The sequence below is a fragment of the Callithrix jacchus genome, chromosome 21 (genome assembly GCF_049354715.1).
Source record: "Callithrix jacchus isolate 240 chromosome 21, calJac240_pri, whole genome shotgun sequence".
In the NCBI taxonomy this organism is placed as follows: Eukaryota; Metazoa; Chordata; class Mammalia; order Primates; family Cebidae; genus Callithrix; species Callithrix jacchus.
The window spans coordinates 47,365,518-47,387,741 of NC_133522.1; the positions used below are offsets into that span (position 1 = coordinate 47,365,518).

The window sequence follows — 22,224 nt, forward strand, 5'->3', positions numbered from 1 at the left end:
GATCTGTTTCGAGCCTGTATCTTCTTGTCTTCTCTTTATATAGTTTATCTATCATTCCTGTGTGTTTTGAGACAAAGAAAAAATGAAGCACCAGCCACTGTACCAGGTTTTAAACTATTTCCAAACATATCTGCTCCATTATCATCAGAAAACAATTCAGAACGCTCGTGGGGAGGAAGGGACATTCCCAAGGGACTTGGCCCCTAACAGCAGTGGCCACCTGGACACAGCCCCCCTCCTCTTCCACCTCCTGACCTCGCCCAGCCCGCCTTTTCCAAAGTGGGATGGGTGATTGGGGTGTGGAGACAGTGAGCACCCCCATGACTGGGTATTGACCCTGCAAACCAGCAAGTTTCCAGTTCTTGGCTTTAAGCAGGGAAGATGAAAGCCCTAAGTTAGTTTCCCCCTGAGAGACCATTAAAATCACACTGATCACTACTGACCGTGGGACCCAGGAATCCTCCCAATCCCATAAGGCAGACATGGCTGGATGACAGATAGGGAAACTGAGGCACAGAAGGCTGTAATAGCCTGCCTGAGGTTGCACACCTAGTAAGTGATGAAGTAAGGCTGGCTGGGAACCTAGACGTGTGGCTTTCATCATGAATTCTGGAGTGTAAACTGGGAGGACTTCACAGAGTGAGCGGGATGACTGCAAAGCCCCATGCTCCCATCCACTTGTCCAAGGCAAGCTGTTTACTCAGCACTTCCATTGATACATCAAAGAACAGAGGCCAAATCGGCACTGAGCTGTCTCGTTCACCCACAGACGCACAACAAAATGGAAACCTTAGAGCAGCCTGTCCAGTGGATTTCTACACCTGCAGGTGGGTAAGTAGCTGCCCATGCTCAGGCTGAGCCCAGCCAGCACCCAGCCCTATGGAGCTCGTGGAGTATTTCCGAAGGGGGAAGAGAAGGTCGGAATCTATGATCAATGTGAAGGGTGGCCTGAGGCAGGACATTCACCGCCTGGCAGGGGAAGGCGGACGTGATTAGCATCTGGCTCGGGTCTTCAGAGGATTGGTGGGAACAGCCAGAAGAGGATTTTGAAGTGAGGCGTTTGGAAGAACCTTAGCATTGTCCATTGACACCTTCCATGGCAGCGTTGACGGCTCTTTCAGGGAGTCACTGTAATCAAACCATTTGTCAGGGCACAGCTCAGGCACCTGGAATCATCAAGGAAATGTGACAAGGGCAACAGGATGGTGAAGTCGCCTCAGACTGAGAGCTGTGTCTGTCCATGCCTGTGTCTGTTTGTGTCTGTGTGGAGGGGTGCGAGCTCTCAAATCCTGCCACCTCACGAACAGATCCTTTTCTAGTAAATGCTGTTAAACACAGAAGATACAATTGTAACAATATTTATGCCGTACTTAGTGTTGTCACAAACTGCGAGTTAGTCATTGAGATGATCAGGCCAGTCCAGGAGTTATCAGTGCCCTGTGTCTCAGATACATTTACATTTACATGTTCTTCTAGGGGAGTATGACAAGTTAATCCAAAAAAAGACATAAATATATATTGTTGAATAAATCTGGACTTAGGAGAAACTTTATTGGATAAGATACTCAAACAGAAAGGGACTATGTCAATGGGGGGAGGGGGACTATTGCAATGGGAGAGGAGGACTATTTCAATGGGAGAGGAGGACTATTGCAATGGGGGAGAGGACTATTGCAATGGGGTAGGAGGACTATTTCAATGGGAGAGGAGGACTATTTCAATGGGGGAGGAGGACTATTGCAATGGGGGAGAGGACTATTGCAATGGGAGAGGAGGACTATTTCAATGGGAGATGAGGACTATTTCAATGGGGGAGGAGGACTATTGCAATGGGGTAGGAGGACTATTTCAATGGGAGAGGAGGACTATTTCAATGGGGGAGGAGGACTATTTCAATGGGAGAGGAGGACTATTGCAATGGGGGAGAGGACTATTGCAATGGGAGAGGAGGACTATTTCAATGGGAGATGAGGACTATTTCAATGGGGGAGGAGGACTATTGCAATGGGGTAGGAGGACTATTTCAATGGGAGAGGAGGACTATTTCAATGGGGGAGGAGGACTATTGCAATGGGGGAGGAGGACTATTTTAATGGGAGAAGAGGACTATTGCAATGGGAGAGGAAGACTATTGCAGTGGGGGAGGAGGGCCCATTGCAATGGGGGAGGGAAGTTATTGCAATTGGGTAGGGTACTGTTACAAAGAGGGAAGGAAACTATTATAATTGAGAATTGCAGTTGGGAACTGGAGTCGAGAGACCTGCAAGCATCTGAAGCGGTAGGCAGAAAGGGATTATGTTTTGTAGAGAGGAGTAATCAAAACCAGGAAGAGCAGAGTCTGGGGCAGTGGGCTGGATGGGAGGCGAGTGGTCAATGCGGGTTTGACCCAAGGCCAGCCTCTTCTCAGGAGGCGCTGGCTGCAGGCTCAGGCTGAGGGCAGTCAAGTTCAGGAGCCCAGGGAAGGAAAGAAGCTTCACTGAAGTTCAGTTAATGAGGCTGTTTTTCCGATTGATCAGTGGGCAGAGCAACTCAGCTAATCACTGATGACCAAAGAATGGCAACCTGGAAGGCCTGGCACTGGCCTCGTCCTAAGTCAACATGGAACATGGTGGTGCATCTGCATCACATGGGAAGGCCGTTCCCTGCAGTCGGCCATTTTCCGGAACCCAAAAGGGTAAGAGGATTTCTTAACCTTCAGCTGAAGTTTAACATTGTCAGTATTTAATGTATTCCATTGAGATAAAATCAGTAGAGGCCATAGACTAGAAATGCAGGTTCAGGGGGAGAAGCATTCACATAAATTTCTGACTGTCGGAAAGCTGGTTTTCATGCTTTTTAAACAGCAAGTGGCTGATGTCAGATTGCTGTGCTATTTAGATTCCACTGGATACATTTTGAAAGATGGTGTGCATCTTATCTGAAATGTCAGTATTCAAAATGTGCTGATACCCTTCTTGACTAACTAAATGTATGACGGAAGTGTTTAGATGTCAGCTTTAGAAGTACAAAAGGGCTGTGGCCTTTTGAAACATTTTAGAAATTCTGTAAGTAAAGATCTGAAAACTGCTGCCCCACGAGTGGGTGCAAGCGTGTCCTCAAGGTGATTCTCAAAGGCTGCTAGCCACGGGAGGTTGCGCGTGATCCCATCGGCAGCCCAGTCCAGGCAGAACTGGAGGACAAGAGGCACCCCTCAGCCTGGTGGTCAGCCCTCTGGCCGGGAGGCTGCAGGTGACTCCTGTGGACTGACAGGCTTAGTACCCACGCCTCTGCCCCTCCTGCTAATGGAGGTGCCTGCCGCTCAGGTCCCAATCCCTGGGTGGGGGACTATTGCAGTGGGGGAGGAGGACTGTTGGGGGATCCGGGCCTCAGGAGGATTTTCACCTCCAGGTGATTCCCAGGTAAGCCAAGTTTGAAAGCCTCCACTGGTAAAAAGGCCCAGAGCACCAATGAGCAAAGTGTTTTGTTTCTTGGTTTTGTTTTTGGTTTTGACTTTTATTTTAGGTTCAGGGATACGTGTGTAGGCTTGTTACATAGGGAAATTGCGAGGGAGGGGGTTGATGTGCAGATTATTTCACCACCCAGGTAATAAGCATAGTATCTGACAGCTTTTCCGTCCTCACCCTCCTCCTTTCCTCCACCCTCAGGTAGACTCTGCTGTCCGTTTTTCCCTTCTTTGCGTCTGTGTGTAATCCATGTCCAGCTCCCCCTTATAAGTGAAAACATGTGGTATTTGGTTTTCCATTCCTGTGTTAGTTCTCATAGGATTATGGCTTCCAGCCCCACACATGTTGCTGCAAAGGATACAACCTTGTTCTTTTTCCTGGCTACATAATATTCCGTGGTGTATATGTATAACATTTTCTTTATCCAATCTACCGTTGATAGGCATTTAGATTGATTAATAGAGACTGTTCAAAAGGAGACATACACATGGCCAACAAGCATATGAAAAAATGTTCAGCATCACCACTCATTAGAGAAATGCAAATCAATACCACAGTGAGATACCATCTCACGCCAGTCAGAATGGCTATTATTAAAAAGTCAAAAACAGGGCTGGGCGCGGTGGCTCAAGCCTGTAATCCCAGCACTTTGGGAGGCCGAGGCGGGTGGATCACGAGGTCAAGAGATCAAGACCATCCTGGTCAACACGGTGAAACCCCATCTCTACTAAAAATACAAAACATTAGCTGGGCATGGTGGCGCGTGCCTGTAGTTCCAGCTACTCAGGAAACTGAGGCAGGAGAATTGTCTGAACCCAGGAGGCGGAGGTTGCGGTGAGCCGAGATCCCACCATTGCACTCCAGCCTGGGTAACAAGAGCAAAACTCTGTCTCAAAAAAAAAAAAAAAAGAAAAGTAAAAAACAATAACAGATGCTGGTAAGGTTCCAGAGAAAAGGGAACGTAAATTAGTTCCATAAATTGGTTGTGGAAAGCAGTTTGGCAGATTCTCAAAGAACTTAAATCAGAATTACTGTTTGACCCAACAATCCGTTATTGGGCAGATACCCAAAGGAAAGTAAATCATACACCCAGAGGAACATGAATCACAAGCACAATTCACAGAAGTGTTTCATTTTGCGTTGTTTTTGCCACACTGTAGACGGTCGGCCTGAGAAAAAAAGAGGGGTCACTTTTCGTTACTAAGTGAACCCAAACCCTCAGTTGCCTCAAGTTTCCCCTTTTCCTACTTTTCTTTCTTAAGATGGAGTTTCACTCTTGTTGCCCAGGCTGGAGTACAATGGCGCGATCTCAGCTCACCGCAACTTCTGCCTCCCGGGTTCAAGAGATTCTCCTGCCTCAGCCTCCCTAGTAGCTGGGATTGCAGGCGCCTGCCACCACACCCAGATTTTTTTTTTTTGTTTTTTTTTGTATTTTTTAGTAGAGATGGGGTTTCTCCATTGTTGGTCAGGCTGGTCTCGATCTCCTGACTTCAGGTGATTCACCTGCTTCAGCCTCCCAAAGTGCTGGGATTACAGGCATGAGCCACGGCACTAGGCCCCATTTCCTACTTTTCTCAGGTAGTTTCTCTCCTTTAGCTCATTCTGTCCCGAGAGTGACGTCACTCCCCAGATGTTGACCCATCTGTAGCAGGAATTCTCCAAGTGGGGCCCCTCCCCCGCCTGCCGGCACAGATCTGGGAGGAAGCCCGCAGGAAGAACCAGGCTGCTTTGGGTTTTCACCTGAAAAAGAGGCAGAGTTATTTTGATTGTAGTTTGTGTAAAGCAATGAGCTATGTGCCTATGGCCTGTGAAATAAATTATTAAAGATTGCTACGAATGCTATGTATTCCCTAGCTAAAATGAGCAACCTTCCACTCTACAAAAAGTTCCCAACAAATGCCCTGACAATGCCCCAGAGTGCTTCCCGCTTCCCCTGTGTTCATGGAGCTGCCTCACATCCTTGGAACTTGGCCACACTGGCCTTTAAAGAGACTGTCCTGTGAGAAAATCCACAGCCAACGTAACAATGTGGATGAGTCCAATCTTTACTTAAAATATAAAATGCATTAATTCCATGACACACATTAAAAAGGTCAGATGCCACGTGTGCATATAAACTCCAATTTGACACATTGTTTATACATTGTTTTTTTCCCCAAGCTCTCACCTGATGAAGCCATTCCATTCTAACTCTCCTTCCCTCTGTGACGTACAGTCTCCCTGTCACAGACGTCCCTTTTGAGCTAATCTTTTCCCAGAGAACATTGTAAGGTCTTCAGTTTCCTCCAATTTCTTTGAGTTCTGCTGACTCCAAGACACTGTCACCGGTAAGTCCTATTTATATAACATAGAACGTTGTTTCTTTTTCATTCTTCTTGGAAGAGGATTCACACAACATAGACAACCTATTGCTCCTAATGTGGTCTTTACATGGCTTTTTTTCTTTTTGAGATGGAGTCTCACTCTGCCACGGAGGCTGGAGTGCAGTGGCGCAATCTCAGCTCACTGCAGCCTCCAATAAGGCTTCTTTGTAACACCCTACACCTCTGAATATGAGGTCATACCTCCTGGAATCATTCAGTCCGTGTTGAATATCTTTCCTTCTTTATCTGCTGGTAGTGATTCACCCCCCTGGCCACTCTGAATGTCCGCAGCAAGTGCAAATTGGGGTCAATCCAGGCTACTGTGCCTCCTGAAAAAAGAAACTGGCTTTTTGTAGAAAACCAATTGATGTTATGTGTCACAATAAAAACATTAGTTTAAAGAGCAAGTGTAAGAATGCCTTATAAAAAACTTCCTGAGAATTTAAGTGGAAAGCAACCTAATGGTTTCGGTGAGGGAGGCTATTGAGGACCACATTCAGTGATTGTGATTGTTGAAGGTTTTGAATTCGTGATATCGTTAGTGTGGTTTTGAGTTGGCTGTGGTTTCCATTGCTGCTTCATGCTTTCTGCTTATAAATTACTCAATATCAGCCTTGGTATCGTCATATAAATTACTCAATATCAGCCTTGATATCGTCAATTTGATTTTACTCTTGAGTTAATTAATTATTCATCAACTTGTGTTGTTTGGTTAACTCAAGAGTAATATGTTAATAGAATTGTCTAGGATTTTCCAGTAACTAAACCTGAAGCCTTATATCATTGCAGGTCACGTGTGTTACCCAGACTCTCTCTGCCAGATTAACACGTGTGGATGCGGCCCAATCCCACAGACCTTACTGAGGCATGAACGAAGTGCTACCTGTAAAACCACAGATGAAACTATTCGCAACATTTTCTCACAATAAGTATATTAAAATTATCAGAGTATTTGTAACTGTATAGAGTGTTGTTCATAATTCAAGAATTATATATAAGTCGATATTCTCTTCTAATAGAAAGCACAAATAAGCCATTCATATCATTTCTAGGGAAAGCTGAATATTTCCTTCTCTCCATTTTGTTATCACCAAATTATTATTCTGATGCAGCATGGGCAGATGTTGGCAGACCTCTGGGCCTTTTGCTCTAAGTTCAGAGAAGGTGATTTGAACTTCTTTGAAACGTGTTCTATTTTCTGGCCGCATAATATTCCATAGCATATATGTACAACATTTTCTGTATCAAATCTACTGCTGATAGCCAATTAGGTCGATTAACAGACACTATTCAAAAGAAGACGTACACGGAGCCAATAAGCAAAAAAGATGCTGCATTAGTTGACCTCTAAATTATATCTAGTTTTGATTTCTAGGCACTCAGGGGATGTATGCAGTTGGGTGTGTACGACTGTGCACTCCCATGCACACAAGCTCACACACTCAAGTCACATGTATACATATCAATCAGGAAGTCACAAGGACACACATGAACATGTAGACACACACCTTCATAAAGCCTCTGTCATCCTTTGTTTTCTTCTCAACAATTCCATTCTCCAGGTCAAGATTCACTTCAGTCTCTACTGATGGTAGAAGGGAAGGAAAGGGGGTGAAGAATCATTGCAAGTTTCATGTGCTACATTAAATATTCATGTTTTTATAGTTTTGTAATCACAGAATGATCTGAAATGATTCATATAATCTCTCATTTCTCTTCTCAGGAAATGAAAATGACTTAATAATGAAGTCTGAAATAAAAACTGTCTGAGATGGGCTCACGCCTATAATCCCAGCCCTTTGGGAAGCTGAGGCAGGTGGATAATTTGAGGTCAGAAATTTAAGACCAGTCTCACCAGCATGGTGAAACTTCGTCCTACTAAAAATACAAAACTTAGCTGGGTATGGTGGCATGTGCCTGTAGTCTCAGGTACTTGGGAGGCTGAGATGGGAGAATTGCTTGAACCCAGGAAGTGTTGCAATGAGCAGAGATCGTGCCACTGCACTCCAGCCTGGGTGAAGGAAGGGAGACTCCATCTCAAAAAACAAACAAAAAACACATCTGAGAGCCACATTGCACAGAAAGCGGAAAGGGAGGGTGTGGTACTTGACCCTCAGTTGACCCTCAGTTGGTATCTGACCCATCCTGAGCAATCCCCCAGCCCTCACAATGGCCCTCTGGAGTGTGGTCAGACTTTGGCTCATGGACAAAGCAGGTTGGGAGGAGCTGGTCACAGAGCTGCGTGTGCCTAAACCAGGCCAGCTGCCTCCCCACTTGGGGTGAATGACACACGATCTCATTTAATGCTCTTTTAGTGCTGGTTCAGGTAAGGGAACTGAGGGCATTTGGGGTCTGGATAATTGTCTTGGGTTGTCTTGGACGAAGGTTTTAGGGGCCGTTACTTTCAAATAACAAATGCCTTTTGCATTGTAACAAGTGCCTTCTGAATGTCTGTAGACTGCCAAGCAACACGGCAAAGGGAAATGCACAGCAATCATCAAATCCACGCTCAGGTTCACCACGTCATCCTCTGTCCTCCCAAACGTAGCAGAAAGGACAAGGTTTCCCTAGAGGATGGATCTCAGCACCAACGAATTTAAACCAACCATTGAAATTCCAGCTTCCTTGAATGTAATTACTCAGAGGCCCCAGGTCTAAGCCAATCAACACAAGGCATTTCTCTGGTAGCTAGGAATAGACTCAGAAATGGACAGGTGACCAGTTAAAGCCAATGAAACATCAGGGAGGTTGTCTGGAAGCTGCTGGAAAAAAAATCCCTTGCTCTGTAAAGGGATGGCGTGTTTCTCCGTCACTGGATATTACCATGTGTATCGCCCATTCCTACTGCGGCCATCTGTCAACCGACCACTTCTTGGATGAAGCTTAGAGACACAAAAATACCTTGATATTTGGTGGCCTTTTAAATTAATCAAAGTCCCAGTAAATGGCACATTGAGATTGGGAAAAATTGGGAAAAGTTTAATAAAGTGACTATTTTAAAAGGTATAAAACAGATAAGGGCAGTACTTGCTTGAAATTAGTGACTGTGGGAAGAGATGTCCACATCCTGTTCTGTGGTTCAGAACCACAAAGTTCTGAACGAGAGGTTGGGAGGTACCTTCCCAGAACCTGGAGACTGAGAGCCTCATGGATAGGCCTTCTGGGAGGAGGCTGCAGCAGCCTAGTGGTGGGGTGCCTGCAAGGAGACAGCTGGGGAAATAAACACCCAACCTCACTTTGCTTTCTGCTGTGATCACCTGCTGATGTTCCCCATTTGCCGAATTCAAATGGAACTCACCAGCTTGCTGGTGTGGAAAGTAGAAGAGTTCCTTTTTAAAGTTTCCTTTCTTGTTAAAGAGTAAGTGTGGTAATAACTTCGTGAAGCCCTATCCTACGTAGCTGTTAGACATGCCGTGCTTACAGGCACGTAGTCCATTCTATGTCCGTGTACATTAACCAAGATATCTGTGCTGGACGTGCTCACAGGCATGTCCCAGATCTCCATTGCTTTCACCTGTTTAGAAAAGTGCTAAGTCTTTATAGCCAGTAGGGTTTTCGTTTAGATTGTGAGGTCTGGCTCCAGCCAATGGAGATCAGACACAGCAGTGAGGACGGCCCCAAATATGTAAGAAATAGATTTGTGTGTTTTCCTTTGTTCATTGTACTCTCGTGGCAAGATGGCTGGTGAGGGTGCCCTTCCTGCAGTCCAGGAAGTAAATATTGCGTTGCCGGAAGATCCTTTGTCTCAGTGCTGATTTTTCTCTGCAGCACTGAGCATCTGTTTCCAACACCAGGACAGAGAGGGCTGCAGAGGCAGCTGGAAGGATGAGTGCCAGCTAGGCGCGCCGCCTCCTAGAGAGACCACACATGGCTGGATGTGCAGCTGCATGACACCATCGATTGCTTTATTTTAAAGTCACTTTGAATTGCAATGTGTTTCTTGCACTCGAAAGTATCCTACTGTGCATACAGAAAACATTCTAGGCCGGGCGCAGTGGCTCAAGCCTGTAATCCCAGCACTTTGGGAGGCCAAGGCAGGCAGATTACCAGGTCAAGAGATCGAGACCATCCTGGCCAACATGGTGAAACCCCATCTCTACTCAAAATACAAAAATTAGCTGGGCATGGTGGTGCGTGCCTGTAGTCCCAGCTACTCGGGAGGCTGAGGCAGGAGAATTGCTTGAACCTGGGAAGTGGAGGTTGCAGTGAGCCGCGATTGTGCCACTGCACTCCAGCCTGGTGCCTGGCAACAGAGTGAGACTCTGTCTCAAAAAAAAAAAAAAAAAGAAAGAAAAAGAAAACATTCTAATACGAAGCCATCCTAAAAATAAAAAATGTTACAGGCTAGGAAGGGAATGGATATGCACAGAAGGGGCAGAGAAAACCCACAGGACTATTGGTCTCCAGACGTAGAAATGGGCAGAGCCACCAGGATTCCCGCTTCTGAATGGGAAGGGGCACCCTTGTGTGTGCTTCAGGAGCCTGGAGTCAACCTCCTTAGGAAACAAAGACACGAGGCAGGAGGCGGGACTTTGCTCCCGGGAGGAAAACGCCAGGTCGCTTTGATAAGGACTGCTTGTCTGACCTTGGAAGGGGATCAGGTTAGAGGTGGAGTTAAACACAGGCCTGCCAGCCACAGGGAGGTGAGAGGAGAAGGATCGCTAAACAAACCGAGCACTGGGAACTTACAGAATAGCATTTCAAAGCCGGGGAAAATAAACAGCCTGAAAAAATTTACAGTGAATGTGGCAAGTTGAAGAACGCTTCTGAGGAAATCTGAATAATAGACCAATCATCAGAGGATTTATTTAACTGTGTGTGATCTTCAAAAAGGCCAAGGAAGGGGACGAGTGCACGAAAAACAAATAATCAGGTGCTGTGAGGAGCTGGAGCAGCCGTCAGTAAGAAGACGTGGCTAAGATCAGTGAGAAACTGGAGGTCCCGAAAACACAAAACTATACATGTTGAGATGAACAATCAGCGAGCAAACGCAGTTAACGAGAGAAAGAGCAGATCGCACCGAGGAATTGATGCTGACGGGACAGAGAGACAAAGAAGTGGAAACGTGAAAGACACAAAACAATATGGAAAACAAGATGAGACACTCCCACATGCACCTAATAGGAGCTCCAGAACTGGAGAATACGGGAAACGCTGGAGGAAATATCCAAATTATAATACCCGACTGTTTTCTAAAATTGAAGAAAGACATGATTTTTCACATAGAAAGATAACACTGAGAAGCAAGCAGAATAAATGAAGATAAATTCATAGTCAGATGCAGTGCATTAAAAATGCAGGCTATCAAGGAAAAGGAGAAAATCTACAGGCCACGAGGGTGAAAAAGATAAGAAAAAAAAAACCTACGCAAAGCCTGGGAGGTTAGACTGAGAGCTCACATCTCAACACTACAAATGGAAGGTGGCTCTTCAGGAGGCTGAGGCAAGAGGATGGCTGAGTCCCAGGAGTTCAAGTCCAGCCTGGGAACACAGTGAAACTGTGTCTTAAAAAAAAAAAGAGAGAGGAAGGTGGTGAGTGAAAACATTCAGAAGTCAGAAGAAAATGACTTTCAACCTAGAATTCTGTAAACCACCACATTTTTATTAAGAGTGAATTCAGAATAAAGACTTCAGACTGAAAAACACTGAAGAGTTTACCATATGGACTTTTGATAAAAACTATTTACTCTTGTTGAGAGTAAATCAGTTGCTCTCAACCTTGCATGCCCATTAAAGCCACCAGGAACGTCAAAAAATTCCGGTGCCCAGACCACACCTGGATGCAGGTGGTAGAGGCTTTTAATCTTCCCAGGTGATTCCAAGGATCCGCCGGGGTTGGCATCACGGCTTCACCTAATAACTCGGGAAGAAGAAACCTAAATTCAGGAGAGGCTTCCAACAGCACCTGGATCAGCCACCTGCCAGTTAACAAGGAGCTGTTCTCTGGGGAGGGGTCCTCTGTGTGACACTTTCATTGCTTGGCGTGAGAGGTTTTATACAATTTGAATTTCATTTGTCTTGTTCTTTCCCAAGTGAGTTTTTCCCATTCGTCTTTCAAATCACTTAGGTTTGCTTTGGGGAGAAGGGCTGGTTGGTAGCCTAATGTTGTTCACAGCAATGGACTGCAGTCTCGCTGCTGGGGAATTCTTTTAAACTACTGACCCCCGGGGCTCAGTCCCTGTGGTTCTACTGTAATCTGTAAGCAATGAGGCTCACCTGCAGGGCCAGCCTGGGGCCGCTGAGTTTGAGAACCACCGAATTCGTTCTCTGAGTCAAGGACACCAGGAGAAGCAAGGAGGAGGAGGAAGCGTTGAGTCTACCGCGCTGCTGGGGAGACCGCTCAGAAAGAGCAGCGCTGAGTCCTTTAGAAGGCACGGATTTGCTCATTTTCACAACTGTCTGAGATAAGGAATCCATGCATTAAAGAAATCAGTGTTTTCTGAACAAACTGGCAATATCAAGAGTGTGTCAGTAATTTCGAAAATTGCTTCTCTTTATTTCTTCTTGGCCTATTTCTACTCCTCGCATCTGGAATGCTCAGCTCATCGGAGGGTGCTGCTGGTTCAGAAATCTAGTCTCAGCCAGGCTTTTACTGGGGGGACTTTGGCCAAGTCAGTTAATAGTTGGGTGGGGTTACTTCCTCAACGGCGGTGGGGAAACCCAACCAATCTCGTGCGTACGCATGTTTTACGATTTGATACCGCGCTCTGGGCAAGGCACTGGGCGGTTATTGGAAGATAAGGTAATTGCATGGGGCCTCCTGGAAAGCCTAGTGACCTTCATTCAAGTATTTCATTTTTGTTCATTTCGACAAACATTACCTGGAGCAGCTGTTACACGTTCGCCCGGAAGCCCAGGATGAGTCAGACACCATCCCTGCCCCGAAACTTGAAAACTGTCTTAAATAATTATTCTTGGAACGGGAGTTGCAAATGTAGACCCCTAGGGAACAAGATGGTGATGCTGTAAGTCCAGAAGGCACTGAACAGGAAGAGAGTGATTTATGTGAGCACAGAAAACCAGGCCACCTGTTGCTCATTAAGCCACCTGTCTAAACAAGGCCATCTGAAGTCCACTGGGTGAGACCTTATCACTGAAATAAAAGCTGGCCAGCTCTGGAGGAATTAAAGTATTCCCTTCTATAAGCAAGCTGCTGCCCAGCCTCTCAGGGTTTTCCACACTTTCATATGCATGAAACCCACTGGCACGCTTGGTGTAAAATGCAGATTCCCTGGTCCTAGCCACACAGATGCTGTGTCAGTGGGTCTGAGGCAGGGCCTGGGCATCAGCATTTTAAATCAGCTCCCAGGAAAACGGTTGCAGGGGTGAGGTCACCCATTGTTAAACCTGGCGGGTGTGGGCACTTCTTCCCGCAGCCCCTTCCTCTAACCGCCGGGTGTCTCTTCAGGGTCCCTTCTGGCCCACCTCCTCCGGGCAGAGCCACTTCTCTACTGACCTGCAGTCCACCGCACAGCTCAGTAATGGCCCTGAGAAACTGGGAATTCTCATCTATTGATTCTTTCCTGGAAAACGTTATGATCATCAGTGAGTTGTCACTGTGAAGGCTCATTCTGTCACAAGGCAGGAAGCCTCCCCGGCCGTCAGCAGAGGCTCAGGGACCCATTTAGCAGTGTCCTGCTGGCAGGGCCAGGTGACTAGTGACCTGCAGAGTGTCTAGGTAGGTGGGCTTTAGAGAGCCTCTGGTTTGATTCTCTCATTTTACATATGGGGAAACAGAGGCTGTAGAAAGGCCATGTGCTTCCCGGGGTCCCAGCACTGAGGCAGAACCAGGCTCCACTCAGGCTTCCTGCTCCCCCCGTCTCTGTTCCATCCTGCTCCAGCCCCTTTATTCTCTCGCTTTACCAGATTCTGCCACGTTTGGGGGTGTTTGAAGAGTGCCACATTTTGCGGGCTTCTCTGTCACCATAGAATTCCTTTGTGTGTTGTCTCAGGACAGCTCCCCTGCCCAGTGCCGTGCACCTCGATGCTCAGCTCCCTAAGAACAAGAGAGCCCTGGCTTAGGCTCCCGAAGCTGAGCAGCTCATTAGTTCTTCTGTTTCACAGAAAAAGGTTCTCTGTTTCTCTCTCCCAAGCACACGACGCCCGGTATTGAGCTGGTGGCAAGCATTTGATAACTATTTCATTGGTATTAATGATTGGAAGATGCATTTTCACATGGGAAGCAAGTGAGAGTGTCTGGGCTCACATGGCAGACTCAGGTTGATGCTGCTTGGCTGCTCTCTGTTAATACCTCATGGTGCAAAATCCTGAGCACACCCTGAACGGGATGCGGCGTGGTCTTTATTAATATTACTTCACATCATCGTTGCTAAGCCCCACAATGCTATAAGATTGTCAATATTATTTCCCATTTTACAGGTGATGGAATTGTGTCTTAGACGGTAAAAATTCATCAGTCACATAGCCAAAAAAATAAAAAAGGAATTCCTTTGTGTGTCAGCTCTCAAGGCCAGCACACCTGCACCACTAGAGATGGGCCTGGAGCCTGGCTCTGTGGCCCTAGAGCAGAGTGGAGGGGACCCCAGCTTTCTCCCCACCTGGGGAAGAATCACTCGTCTGACTTGCAAGGGGGATAGAGGGCTGGTGCTCTCTCTCTCACTCTCTCTCTCTCACACACACACAGACACATGCACGTGCACACACACACACATACACACATGCACGCATACACACACACACACACACACACACAGCCCTCACAGATTAGGCGCACCATTAGGTTGGTCTGCTCAGGCCCAGGTCACAGTCAGAGGAGGGGAGGAGACATGACTGGTGACAGCATCACCATCAACAGCTCGTCCACCGTGTGGCACCATCACCGCCCCCAAAATGACAGACAAGGGAGGGCCAGGACTTGGCTTTGGGGTTACCACTCTAGGGGCCAGAATGAGCCTTCATCACCCAGGTTTGCGAGGTGTGGGGCAGAGGAGAGGCGGCAGGAAGGGCTGCAGTAGGACCATGCAGGGGGCAGTGGCTTGAGCTGCCCAGACGCAGAGACACGTGGCAGGCAGCATGTTGAATTTTAACCAGAATTTAACATAGGCACGTTTTGTTTTTTGCCTTAGAAGTAAGAAAATAAAAGAAATGAAAACGAAACAAAACAAACTACCACTCAACAGGATGAGAGAAGTGCCAAACGGGGCTTTGGGCTTCACCTTCGTGACCTGGCCCAGGCCCTCCAGCTTCCCAGAGGTGGGCAGCTGGCAGGCAGATCCTGGCCTGGAAGGCTCTGGAGGCAGGTCTCATGAAGGAGTCACCTGTTCTGCCACTGAGTGTCTGTGCAATGCTCCTCAGTGCTCCCCAGCTCTGCCATCGCCCGGGGACATCCCCAGGACAGAGCTGCGGCCACTGGTCCCCTTTGGCCTGGAGTTAGCCCAGCTTGGGGCAGCATTGGGTAAATGGCCTGGAACCCGAATGTCCAGAGGCCTCACTCAGCTGTACTTCCTCCTGTCACGTGGCCTCTCTAAGGAGTGAATTATGAAGTCATCCTCAGTCCGGCTCCTCCACCACCCCAGCTCCTAAAGGGCTGGCTTGGTCAAGCTGCCTGGGAGGGTCACCAGCCAGGGGATATGACACCTACAGGTGGCGGGCACTGCCCTGGAGCCACACCATTCCATCCGCTCTGACTCTGTCTCACACAGTCTCCTTCCTCCCTTTCCTGGCTAAACTTCTCAAAATAGCACCTGCTGCTGAAAGCTTCTCACTGCCTCCTCATCTGCAGTGCCCTGAGGCCTGGAGTCCACCTAGAACCCTGCAGCCGCTGCTCTAAGAAGGCCCACGCCCTCCCGTTTTCGCCACTGGCCCTGGAGTTGCTCTCACCTTCAGATTTGGTAGCGCATACCCCTTCTTCAGATCGTTGCCTTCTTTTCCACCGGGACACTCATTCCCCCTCCATGCCCCCAAGTGCAGGCACCTGAGAAGTTTCCAGCTCTTTGCTCCTCATCTCCTCCCCCTGGGCACTCTGCGTGCTGGTGTCTGCCCCTCTGAGGTGTCTGGATGAGTGACGCTCCATCCACCCTCTCTCCTAAGCTCCATCAAGCCACCTTGGGACCGGGAAGTTTGTCCTGCTGGATCTTTTGCTGAGTTGCTGGGGCGAAAAACGAGATGGCACGGGGACCAGCAGCAGCAGCACAGCCCAGTCTTTGGGTGACGGTGCTGAACAGGGATCTCAGGGGAGCTGGAAGAAAGGCCAACCAGAGGGGGCCTGCCTCTACCTCCTCTTCTTCATCCTCCTCTTTGCTTCTCGGCCTGCCTAAAAAAGACCCCTGGGTCTATGGCCCCTGGGTCTGGACAGCTGGGCCTCTGGCTGCCCTAGCAGGAAGCTTGTGGCCCTGGAGTCCGAGGAGTCCAGACTGGAAGATGTTTACCCTCCAGCTGTCAAGCACCCTGGGTGTGTCCAGGTGGCAGAGAAGGAACTGGTTCTTGAAGGAAGATGTCCTTCCAGTCTCTTCCATCCCAAGCAATTTCCGCTGAGTTCTAGGTAGATGCCAGATGGCAAGACGCAGCGTACAGGGGGGCAGTGATAAGCTGCAATAGCGGATGTGATTCCGAGCAGTTAGACAGGGAAAGGTAGGAAAGAGACCCTACAAGGACTGGAGGGAGCCATGAGTATGAGAAGGGTGTGTGGAGAGATTGAAGGGGATGGAAGAGCCCGGAGGACAGAGAGCCCAGAAGGTCCCGGGTGCTTCCCCTACAATCCGAGCGAGAGCCATGGAGGGGCTGCGGCCGCAGCTCAGGGTTGTGTTTAAAATTAGCTGGCAGAGGACAGTGAAACCCCTCTCTATGGAAAATACAAAAAATTAGCCATGCATGGTGATGCACACCTGAAACCCCAGGTACTCGGGAGGCTGGGGCAGGAGAATCGCTTGAACCCGGGAGGCGGAGGTTGCAGTGAGCCAAGATCGCACCGCTGCACTCCAGCATGGGCAACAGAGCAAGACTCCATCTAAATAATAAACTTAGCTGGCAGAGTTCCCTGCTGGGCACTGGATGTCCTGCGAGTGGCTCGTGATGCAGGATGCAGAGGCTTTTCCACAGCACTGTCTGGAGCCGTGTGCCTCTCTCCCTCCTGAAATGAAAGATTAGGGAAAGGTGACGATGCCAAATGTTCTTCTTCCTCTCTAGATATTCGTTCTCCTACATTTGATGGAGCTTCCAGGACAAAGTAGAAAGTGTCTAATATTCTCTTTGATTTCAGCTTGAGGATCCTGATTTCTCTCTGTAAGTGAAACGTGGCTGGGCACAGTAGCTCATGCTTATAACCCCAGCACTTTGGGAGACTGAGGTGGGCAGATTGCCTGACCTCAGGAGTTTGAGACCAGCCTGGCCAACATCTAAGTTGGCCATTTCTACTAAAATGACAAAAATTAGCTGGGCACTGTGGCAGGTGACTATAATCCCAGCTACTTGGGAGGCTGAGGCAGGAGAATTGCTTGAACCCGAGAGGCTGAGGTTTCGGTGAGCCAAGGTGGCACCAGTGCACCCCAGCCTGGGCAACAGAGTGAGACTCTGTTGCAAAAAATAAGATAAAATAAATAAATAAAACATGTAAGAAAGTGCACTTAGGTATACCAGGGAATGGTTCACGGTTGCCCTTTAGAAAGCAGCAAGGCAGAAAGGCATACGGAGTTTGCAGTCAGATGGACCAGACTGGGTTTGAACTAGGGGTCTGGTCGTTACCCAGAGGTGACCCCGTTGCCTTCATTTCTCTGAGTCTCAGTTTCTTCCTGAGCATCATTAATCTTTCCAGGTTGGGCATAGTGGCTCATGCCTGTATTCCCAGCACTTTGGGAGGCCACAGCAGAAAGATCACTTGAGCCCAGGAGTTCAAGGCCAGCCTGGGTAATAGAAAAGCCCCATCTCTACAAAAATGTACAAAAAAATTAGCTGGGCATCGTGGTGCAGCAGTAGTCCCGGCTACTCAGGAGGCTGCGGTGGGAGAACCGCCTGAGCCCGGGTGGGCGGAGGCTGCAGTGAGCCTTGATCCCACCACTGCACTCCAGCCTGGGCGACAGAGTGGGACCTCTCTCAAAATAATAATGATTGTTCCAATAGTGCGGGAGCTGCCGAGAATCGCACTTGCCCATCTGTAACACCTTCCTGCATTCCCGCTGCGTTTAGCAAAAGGCTCGGTTTCCAGTGAAGCTTGTGAGTCACTTTTTCCTGAAAACTACAGCGAAGCGTTGCTCCCATATGCTTGGTTGTTTCCTTGTTGTGTGTTTTGGTTTTTTACATCTTTCTTCTCAAACAACGTCTGGAGGATATTGAGGGCTGCATACGCTTCCTGCAGGCTGCCCCTCTGTTCTCTCACCCCCCTTATCTCTTGTGATCTATCACCTGACAAGCTACTGAGATTTCCTAGTGTCCCAGAGTTCCCTTCAACCAACACACACCACGTGCCCACATAGAACCTTCACCTAGTGTTCATTTCTTCCATTATAGAAAATCTTATTATCCTCCTGTCCCCAAAACTTTTCTGTAAAGCCCCCTGACATTCTATTCAAATGTCATTCATGAGACTGCTAGCTTTCACAAGACTGTGTGAGTTCCCCCAAAAATAGTCAAACCGAATTGTATTATGTGAGATCTCCTATAGTCCTTCACGCAATTGCCAGTGTATCTTTTCAGTTATGGTTACCAAAGGTTGTGTTTAAAATTAGCTGGCAGGATTCACTGCTGGGCGTTGGGATGTCCCACAAATGACTCAAGATTCAGTGTTGTTTAAAGTATGTGTGTTCTGGAATGGGAGTCACTTCGTCTACTTTAGAAGTGATTTACTAATGTTGCCGTGTGATAAAAGTGATGACAATCTAGGCTGGGTACAGTCCCAGGTCTTTGGGAGGCTGAGGTGGGAGAATCACTTGGGCTCAGGAGTTTGAGACCTCCCTAGGTGACATGGTGAAACACCATCTCTACTAAACTACAAAAAAAAAAATTAGTAGGGCTTGGTGGCGCCTGCCTGTAGTCCCAGCTACTCAGGAGGCTGAGGCAGGAGAATCTCTTGAGCACAGGAGCCAGGACTGCGCCTCTGCACTTCAGCTTGGGTTACAGAGTGAGACTCTGTCTCAAAAAAAAAAATCACAATCTAATGAAAATAGTTGGGAAAATCTCGATTTTAGGTTGATTTTTAGATTTAAAGAGGGAAGACAGCAGCATGGGGGGAATGAATGAACTCTGATATCTAAACAAGTCTCCTTGTTAAAGCTCAACAGTGGTTAGGAATGGGATAAAGCCCCTGCCTTGAGTACATGCCTGAGCTCGCCCAGCTCTCCCTCACTCTGCCTCCTGCCTGCGGAACGTGGCACACTTGTTCCTTTTACGTGGATGCTTTTGCCTCCTCTTTGCCTGGTTAATGCTGCCGAATCCCCCTCAACTCTGGCCTCAAAGCTCTCCTTCCTCCATGGAGCTTTCCCTGACCTCTCTGATGGGCTCACATCCCAGAGCTCATGTTTTATAGCACCCCACATCCCTGCAGTCGCTCTGAGGAATGAGCTGATGTCTGCCTGGTACCTCCAGGAGCCTGTCTCAGTGCCTGCTCTGTCCGCCTGCTCCTGCCCAGGTGACCCAGGCGTGGGTTGTGCCGAGTGAAGGACTTGCCATCCTAAGCACTTTGCAAGTGTATCACAGTGAGTTTACATGACCAGCCTGCAGAGGAGGCGCCGCCACCATCTCATTTTATGGAATGAGGAAATTAAAGCTTATGGAGCTTAAATACGTTGTCCAAAGGCCAGTGGCTAGTAAAGGATAGGTTTATCATCAAGCTAAATATTTTTTAATATTTCCAGAAAATTGTCCCAGACTTGACTTCCCTGGGGGCAGCTTGAACCCTAATTTGTAATCCAGAGGGCAAAGGGGCCACAGAGCCCTCCAGGGAAGCTCCTGGAGATGAGGAGCCCAAGAGCTGACTTCCGGTTTCCTCTTCAGTCACCTGGGTGGGGCTTGGCTGGGGGAGTTGGAGAACAGCAATCAGGTCCCCCCGCCACCAGGAAGCCTTGCAGAGGGTAGGGCAATGGAGAAACCCGTCCCACTCAGAGGGAAAGCATGGCCCGTGTCCTGCACAGGAAGGCAGCAGCTGATGGCCAGGAAAGGACAGGAGTTTCCTTTGCGTCTCCAGCCAAACAGAATAAATGAACGAATTATGAATGGATGGGTGGATTCTATCAGCCTTGCCAGTCATGGCTTGAGCACTGCTTTTAGAGACTGGTTTCCATGTTCACTGGGGCTCTCTCATGAGTTACTACTCTCCTTGTCAGTCTTTCGTGCCTGAGTGATGTAGGTGTCAGCTCACCCCTGTCCTGACTGCTAAGACAGTTATATAGAAAGAAGGGTCTTTATCAGCTGAGGGCTTAAAGTGCCAGGACAGAGCAGAAGAGCCCTGCAGACAACCTGTGTCCAGGGTCTAAACTTTTCTGTCAGCCCTGCCCCAGTTGCAAGCCTCAGAGCAGCAACCTGGGAGAGCAGAGCCATAAAGAGGAGGGGCTCCTAGAAGGGACCGAGCCTGGCCTCAGGATCAACTCCTCTGCTGGGGCAGACAGTGGCAGTGGCTGAGGTCCTAGCGCATCGCCGTGGGTGTGTGTGAGAGGTCCTCCTGGGGACCCGGAGGGGCTTTGTGAATGTCTGAGCTCTGCTCCTCTCTGAGGTCTCTTCCTGGAGGGAGAAGGACACACCTGCAGTTTGTCGCCCCAGGCCAGGCTGGTTCTGTCGGCCTTGCTCCCTGTCCCACTTCCTCATGATGGAGTACCAAAGGCATGGGCCACTTGTGCCATCAGCAGTTGTTTACATGCCAGGCACTGTCTGGGCAGCAGGATGTTGCCATGAGCCCTCTCCAAACACCTGCCAAGGGTGTGCGGTGCCCTCATCCTCTCAGTGGCTCAGTGGGTGGGTCCAGTCCTTCCAGCCCTCACCATCATCCCCACCACAGATTCTGCCTCCTGGCACCTTTGCCTTGCCCAGGAGGCTGCGAGGTTTGGCATAGACGCTGTCACCCACCCACATCCTCCTAATGTGACTGTACATTGCCTCAAGCAAAGCTTTAAGAACACACACCCTCTTTGGTTCTTGGACCAAATACTTGCTCACTTGGTCTGGATTTGGGATATAAATTCTTTGGTTTTGAGCATTCTGGGACCACAAGCCCGTTGTAAATGCTGATGACAGCCAAAAAAGCCCAAAACAGGAGGAACACAAAGAACAGGAGAGGGGACAAGTGGCAGGCGGCTGGCAGGCCCTCCAGGCGAGGCTGGACAGGGCACTGCATGGGTGCTGCAGGTGTGGAGCAGAGCCAAGACCTGGGAAGGCACAGGAGGGACCAGAGCCCTTTGGGAGAAGTGGAAGCAGTTTGGCATCGCTGGCATTTTCTGGGTATCTCCAGATGAGATGCAAGCTGACATGATAAGACAGAATTTGAATTGTAGCTGGGAGTTCAGATATTTTACGATGCTTTAAAAGTCTAGCTTTGTTTCGCAATGTTCCTACAAGCAGACAGGGAGCACTATTTTCATTTTATGCACTGAGGCCAACCACACAACCAGCTCACTCCCAGTCACGTAGCGTTAGAGAATCAGCAGAGATGCAAACTCCGCAGCTGCTGCTTCCCGGCATTGGCAAAATTCACAGGATGGGCTCTTCTAGCCTGGGCCCTTGGGCTTGTCACATCCTCCTCTCCAGACCCCACCCCAGCCTTGTGTCCCCTAGGATGCGAGGGGGATGAGCAGAGGGGCCCAAGGAAGTGGGCGACACAGCTAAACAAGAGGAGCCGACAGAGCCGATGGAGGCGGGAGAGGAAAAGGCTCAGCCTTAGCCCAGGAAGCATCGGAGGCTCCCAGACTGCAGGGACAACATCTTCCAGGCCACTCTCGCTGGCCACCCACCCCTCAGGTGCACCTCCCTGCCACTGATATGAAGCTGGAACAAACAGATATCCATATATTCCACATAAGAAGATACACAAAAAAATGAGACTCCTCTCCCTTATACCAGATATGAAATTTAAGCAAGTGAATTATTGACTTAAATGTAATAATGAAAACTATAAATGCCAACATTTGCACAGGCAGCACAGAGAAAGCACTAGACTTTATCAAATAAAAATTAAGACAATTAGGCCGGGTGTGGTGGCTCATGTCCCCAGCACACTGGGAGGCCAAGGAAGGAAGACTGCTTGAGGCCAGGGTTTGAGACCAGCCTGGGAAAGATGGCGAGATCCTGACTCTACAGAATTTTTTTTTTAATTAGCCAAATGCAGTAGTGCACTCCTTTAGTCTCAGTTACTTGGGAGGCTGAGGCAGGACGATCCCTTAAACTCAGGATCATACTACTGTACTCTACCCTGGGCAACAAAGAGAGATCCTGCCTCTACAAAAGAGAAGAAAGCAGCCAAGCGCAGTGACTCATGCCTGT

The 22,224-nt window shown here is 48.5% G+C and overlaps 1 long non-coding RNA gene across 1 annotated transcript in view; it reads left to right on the forward strand.

Moving 5' to 3' along the window:
* Nucleotides 1-5,699: 5,699 nt before the first annotated feature.
* The window catches only part of LOC118149882 (uncharacterized), a 36,163-nt gene continuing 19,638 nt past the window's right edge, over nucleotides 5,700-22,224 (forward strand). The window contains exon 1 of the long non-coding RNA XR_004737624.3: nucleotides 5,700-5,770. This is a non-coding gene — a long non-coding RNA (uncharacterized LOC118149882). The remainder of the gene's footprint in view (nucleotides 5,771-22,224) is intronic.